This window comes from Rhincodon typus, chromosome 5 (assembly GCF_021869965.1).
Source record: "Rhincodon typus isolate 14 chromosome 5, sRhiTyp1.1, whole genome shotgun sequence".
In the NCBI taxonomy this organism is placed as follows: domain Eukaryota; kingdom Metazoa; phylum Chordata; class Chondrichthyes; order Orectolobiformes; family Rhincodontidae; genus Rhincodon; species Rhincodon typus.
Window position 1 is genome coordinate 72,838,213 of NC_063336.1, and position 7,288 is coordinate 72,845,500.

Sequence of the window (7,288 nt, forward strand, 5' to 3'; positions counted from 1 at the left end):
GCAGCTTCCCCACCACTGACGTCAGGCTCACTGGTCTATAATTACCTGGATTATCCTTGCTACCCTTCTTAAACAAGGGGACAACATTAGCAATTCTCCAGTCCTCCAGGACCTCACCCATGCTCAAGGATGCTGGCAAGATATCTGTTAAGGCCCCAGCTATTTCCTCTCTCGCTTCCCTCAGTAACCTGGGATAGATCCCATCCAGACCTGGGGACTTGTCCACCATAATGCCTTTTAGAATACCCAACACTTCCCCTCTCTTTATGCCGACTTGACCTAGAGTAATCAAACATCTATCCCTAACCTCAACATCCGTCATGTCCCTCTCCTCCGTGAATACTGACACAATGTACTCATTAAGAATCTCACTCATTTTCTCTGACTCATGAAGTTTTGAAGTTTATCAAACTTCATCAAGGCATTTGACCATGTGAGCAGGGGTAGTCTGTTTAACCTGCAGAAGAAAATTGGCTGCCTGTTGCATCTGCTCATTGTGCTCTCACCTTTTCAAAGGCAATACTTTGGGTAAAGTCAGCTATAACAGTGCAGGATCTGAAAGCCACAGCAATATCAAACTGGATTCTGTTCTGAAACAGACATTTTTTGTCATATTCTTCTCTTTGCTACCGCCATATGCCTTTATGTTATCTACAGGCAGTGACTGACAGCCCAGAACTGAAGAAAAACAGTCTTGCTTGCTTGATATCCAACACAAGGTATATATGAATGATGACATACTAGCATTCCATTCTGAGGAACACCTTCAGCTGAAACTGGTTAGACTCTGTCACAGAGTTTTGTTCAATCATCAGAAATCGGAGTATAAATGTCACAAACTAGGATATTGCCATATTTGCAGCTTTCAGCATTGACAGTGTGACAGGTGCGCACCTAGACAAAAACTGAATGTACCTGAAAGGAGAAGATTTTAGAGACTATAATGTAGCCCCATGATAATTAGGCTCAACAATCACCAGCAATCTGAAACGTGATGCTGTATTCAACATTTACATCGCAAATCCTGCAGCTGTTTGGTCTAAGCTGAGCAACAGTGTATCATACAACACTAACCCGGCTGGGAATACAAAACTGAGAGTCCACTAAGTCTACACCCTGTTATGCACTCGACCAAACCCCTCAAAACATATCAAGGAGATGGGTTAGACCTTAACTTTTACCTTATTTAAAAGGCAAATGTAAGGCGCCGTGTTCCAGATATGATTCGATTGGCCAAAATACTAAGCTTTAAGTAAAACACACTATTCTTATGCTATATTCAAAATACAAACAAAAAAAAGGACAATTTTAGCTATCGAAATACTGAGCTTTTGTTCAGTATTACTATTTTACTACTGGTCCTCAACTGTTCCAATATAATAGCATCCTATAAACACACCCTTGACAAAGGCAAATTCAGCAAAACAGATTACCCTCAATTGCAATCTCCTTCAATCCAGGAGAAAGGAAAAACTGAAAGAATTAACCTAGCAGCAGAAAGAGAACTCACGGCTTTTGCAGCAGCAGAGAGAGCGAGCTGTATCTAGCAGCTTCAACTCAAAAGATCTTAACTTCAACAACTGAAATCAAAAACTAAAACCTGGTTCTGTGTGAACCTGACTTCACCCACACACGCTTCTTTTGTCCAATTTAAAACAAAAAGCTGGTTACTCTGTTTTCCTTTGAGTAGACACTTGAGAACCAGGACAGACAAAATCCTGTTAAAGACACATATCGTCACAATCCTCAGTGCACTTCTCTACAATGGTGAGACATGGACAACATATTTGAGTTTGGAGAGAAGTTTGAAGTGTTTCCAAATTTTCTGTCTAACTCAGAGAACCTCAAACTTGTTTGTTCCATCAGTAATAAGCCAACGACTTCTGCACTGGATTGGCCATGTTCATTGGATGAATGATAGCTACACTTCCAAACACTTTTGCATAGTAAACTGGCTACTGGGTTACAATCTCGTGGGTACCCAAACCTCCATTACAAAGACACATGCAAGTGAGATCTGAAGATGGCATACATTGACACTGACAACTCGGAGACATTCACTGACTGCTGAAAGCCAACTGTTGGAAGGGCATTCAAGGGTAAGCAGAAACAAATGCTCAGGTGGCCAAAAAGAAGTCCCAGTGAAAACATAGGTCAGCAAATCGTGCACTTCTCAGCCTGCTGTCACCCTCTGCAGCAAATGTGACAAGCTCCCATGTGATGAGCAGGGTCATGGGGCACATGTGATGCTTAACACAGTTGAATACCACTGCACAAACCATTGTCTTATGAGACAAAAAACTGCCAAACTAAGGGGAAATATTCAATTGATATACTGTGGAAGAGTATTCTGGATTTTCGCTACCCTGGATTAATATGGGAATGCAGCTCTGAGATGTTGAATTTTTAAGCTTAATAAACTCACTATATAAATGGATATCTGCAAAGTTAAAACAAGAGGTTCCTCGGAAGGGATAAGGCTACCAACAATAACTTGCATTGATAAGGCTCCTTTACGTAGACAATATCACAAATGCTTGATTGGGGCACATTTTGAAAAATGTGGACATCAACTTAAAGCAAGAAATATTAGGATGTGAATAAAAGTTTCATCAATGAGACAGATGTGAAGGGAAAGCCTTAAAGGAGAGAAAGGTGTTGAAGGGAATTCTGGGGGGAGCGAAGGAGGTGGGGATTCACAAAACGTCAGGATTGGAGGTACACTGAGTTCTCAGAGAAATGGAGGAGATCAGAGATATGGGAGGAGAAAGCCTAAATATGGGGATGGAAATTTTAATAACGACATGATGGTGGACTGGCTGCTAATGTGGGTCAATAAGCACAGAGTTAATAGGTGAACAGGATTTGGCATGATTTAGAAAAGGCAGTCAGGGTTTTGGAGGAGGGAAGACCAGCTGAGAAAGCAAGTAGAGATACTGTCACTGTACTGTTAGTACAGAAAGCTGCAGTAATGCTCTAGAGACATAATTCAAGTACCACCATGGCAGCCAGGGATATTCAAATTCAATTTACTAAACAAAATGTAGAATAAAATGTTAGTGTCAGAAATGATGATCACAAAGCAAACAAATAAATTTAAAAACTCATCTGGTTGTCTACAGAAAGAAATTTGCTATTCTTACCTGCTCCAGCCTCCATGTGATTCCAAACCCATTGTGGTTGACTCCTAACTGTCCCCTGAAATAGCCTGACAAGTCACTCAGTTCTATCAATCCACCATAAAAAAAAAAGTCAAATAAAAATAAAACAGAATGGATACGCAGCTCCGGCTTAGGCATTGAGTATGACTAAAACACATATCGTCCAGTTGACCCTACAAAGTCCTCCCCAATAAATTTGGAGAACCTGCGCCAAAATTGGGAGGCATTGTCCTACTGATTACACTATCACAAGACATGCTATGCCCTAGATTCTTCAATAACTAGCCTTGGATGTGTTCTGTCCCACCAATAGAACAGATCTATCAGAGGTGGCAGCACAGTGGGATAAAACCAGGTGGGAGATGTCCTGCGATCCTGAACATTGACACCCTACTCTGTGAAGTCTCCTGAGAACAAGTTAAACATGGGCGATCAAACCTTCCGCTGGTTATGGCTTAATGTGGATGACTCCTGAGCATTCCCTGAGCAAGGGCACAGAATGTATTCTAGATGGAAGACTTCAAAATCCATTACCGAGAATGATTTTTTACCAGTGTTACTGACTGAGTTGGTCACGTCTCCAAGAACTCACCTACTAGATTATGCTTCAGACAAGTTGTGAGAGAGTCACCACTGTAATGGAAAAATTTACTTGAACTCATTCTCACTAATTTATCTGGAAGAGATGTATCTCTTCATGACAGTATAGGAATTACCACAGTACAGTCCTTGTGGAGATGAAATCTCATCCTGACACTGAGGACATGGCCCATTTTGCTCTGTGGCACCACCACTGTTCTAAATGGAATAAACTTAGAACACATTTAACAATCTGAAACTAGCCACCCATGGGTCACCATCAGCAGCATACATACAGCAATAAAAACTTTCAAGGCTGATAAATGGGCAAGTAACGTTTGCGTAATAAAAGTGCCAGGCAATAAGTTTCCAAAGAGACAGAAATGAACCATAATGTCATTGACATTGCCAAATCTTTCACTACAACAATCTACGAGCAAAAAATTAACTGGACCAGCCATATACATACAGTGGCTAAAAAAGCAGGTCACAGGGTGGGAATTCCATACTAAACAATTTTCCAATTCACAAAACTGCTTCACCATCTACAACACAATTCAGAGAGGGATGGAAATATCTCCATTTACTTAATTGAATGCAGCTCTGGCTACACATAAGAAGCTAAACACTATTCCAGAGCAAAGCAGACTGCTTGATCAGCACTCAGTCCACCACTGTAAATAACAACTTCCTCAATCATCAACATTGTAGGTGGCATACAGCTGCCACTTACAAAGATAAAATAAAGTAACTCACTTAGGCTCCTTTGATTACACCTTCCACATGCTTGACCTCTATCATCTCACAGAACAAAGGCAGTAGGTGCATCAGGACAACAACACTTGCAAGTTTCCCTCCCATCTACATGCCACCCTGACTTTGAACATAGCTATTCTTTCACTTGTCAGTGAGTCAACATCCTGGAGCTCCCTTTCTAACAGCATTGAAGATGTAACTACACCACAAGGACTGCAACAGTTCAAGAAGATCTCTTTTCCAAATCTAAAGGTAAAATACATGGATGAAAGTGAACAGGACATAAGCTGAGGCAGTGATAGAATCAGATTATGGCACAGAAGTCAACATGGATCAACTTGAGTTTACTCAAACTTCTGTTGCCCATAATGTAAATCTCATCAAGTCCTGCTCACGTACATAATCGTTGATCACTGATCGACGGTAGCTTTCAGTCAAATGAAGGTATTATTTTAAATACTCAACCTCAGTTTCAAATTGCTCTATTGTCTCATCCCCCATACCTCTGTAACCTCTTCCAGCCCTACCCCCTCCCCAACACACACACACACACACACACACACTCTTGTTCCTCAGTTAAAATCTCGTAAAAACCTTTCATTCTACCCATGCATTTGGGTAATCTGGCCTAATATCACAATGTTGGTTCAACATCAAGCTTTGTTCTATAATACGCTTGTAAACAGCCTTAGCACATTTATGTTCAAGGCTGATAAAGCATAATTTATGGCAAATTAAGAACGTTTAATGTTTGTACTCAACCCTGTACTTTAGCTGAGGGTGAAGCCAAGCATAGATCATAAAATATTACAGCACTGAGGGGACATTTAAAAGCAGACTATCAGGTGAAACTAAGCAGTAGAAGTATTAAGGCACAAAGGATAGCTTTTATCTTGAATATCTAAGCAGTATTTTCTCCACAATAGATATTTATATAATGACAGAACTGAATGCCTTTGCTCTTAAAAATGATGCAAAACCAGACTGTACATAAAAGAAAACTCAGATGAACAGTAGGCTGATCTCAGCTGGGATGGCAAGTGAGATGGCACCAACAGACCTCAATGTACCTGGAAAGCAGGATAAGACCAAATAACTCTTAGCTCCAGATCATTTCCAATAATACACATGTAAACATCAGACTCAGAAAGGATTGAGTCAAGACTAAACTATTCAACATTCAGGGTCTAAGAAAAATATTTCAATGTAACCATATCTAGATGGCCAGAGAAAAAGGAAATTTAACAAGAAAAGAAAAACAGCAAGCAAGAGTGACATTTATAATTATTTGCTACCCTCTGGTGGCAAATCTTCATATTGCTAGGCAACAAATTTTATTTTTATCTATCGATTTGATTCTCAACATGCCTGTAAACTCATCACCATGTTTATCTTAAAATCAAGTTGCGTGGGCAAGATGATTGCAGATGTGGAGAAATATTAAATTGTCCATTTTAGTAGGAAGTATCAAAACATTTTTTAAAAAGTGTTGAAAACCTGTAGAATGTTAGTATCCTGAAGAATTTGGGTGTCCTTGCATACAAATTGCAACAAGTTAACATGGAGGTACAGCAAGAGATTAGCTAGGCAATTCTGAAAGAGGATTGGAGTACAAGTGGAAATTTTGCTGCAGTTAGTGCACTTTAGTGATGCCACACCTAGGGTATTGTGTATAGTCTATTTTGCCTTGCGTATGGATGGATATATTGCCTTGGAGACGATGCAATGAAAGTCTATGAAAATAAAACTATGTGCATTAAGAATACCATACAGATTTTTTTTGTCCCTACTGTCCCATTTTCAATATAAACTAGATGGTTGCGAGACAAAATAGCAAAAGTGAATTGACCCTCAAGTTCCACCCACCCAATACATTTCCTGTCATCATCTGCAAGGTGGCCTGTCAAGATTCATGAGTGAAACAAGGCAGAAACACCCTGGGTAAAATGTCAAATATAGGATGAAACATCAAAATAACTCAGACCTCTTGCAAGGAATGTTGGATGGATAGATTTTCATTTCACTGCCTGCCCAATGTATGCTGATTCATTTTCAGATATCCAAACTACATTAGTAGCTCAATTGTTTTTTTGCAGATTTTCTATTCTGTTGCAAGCTTATAAAAACAATACTGCACAAATAAACACAAAATAAATGACTGCACAAAAATAGAATACTATTCAAAATAATAGATTAATCACTTATCACAAAACATTCAGATTTGTATACATCGTTTCAAAATTAAGAAAAAGGAGGGAAAATTTTAGTACATTTAAAGTATTATGTATTTCTAGAAATTAAGTCACAGTAAATATGTTAAATATTTTATAATCATCAACATTCTTAATATTTACTCTTGTAAGAAACTAAGTACTAGTTTCTTTGCTTCCTTGTGCCATTTGTTAAAGGAAGGACACACACAGGTACATGCCATGAGGCAAAGTCCAATATCTCACACGCAATCTTGTAAGACCAGCAGGGAAACCAACATTTCATGATCAATTTTGATTATAAATAAACTAAGTATATTTATTGATCAATCTAGCATTCTACTATTCTGCATAAGTATAACCAATGCAGATCTTGAGAGTGCAACATGCAATTCTGCTTAGTTTCATTTGACAAAGAAATGCACCATGAGGTTGCAAACAGAGGGAAGATAATAGCCTCAGAGATAGTAGGAACTGCAGATGCTGGTGAATCCGAGACAACAAGGTGCAGGGCTGGATGAACACAGCAGGTCAAGCAGCATCATAGGAGCAGAGAGGCTGACGTTTCGGGCCTAGACCAGA

At 39.4% G+C, this 7,288-nt stretch overlaps 1 protein-coding gene across 1 annotated transcript in view; it reads right to left on the reverse strand.

The window, feature by feature from the left end:
* The window catches only part of gtf3c2 (general transcription factor IIIC, polypeptide 2, beta), an 88,979-nt gene that overhangs the window by 40,147 nt on the left and 41,544 nt on the right, over positions 1 to 7,288 (reverse strand). The gene's annotated exons all lie outside the window — the stretch shown is intronic.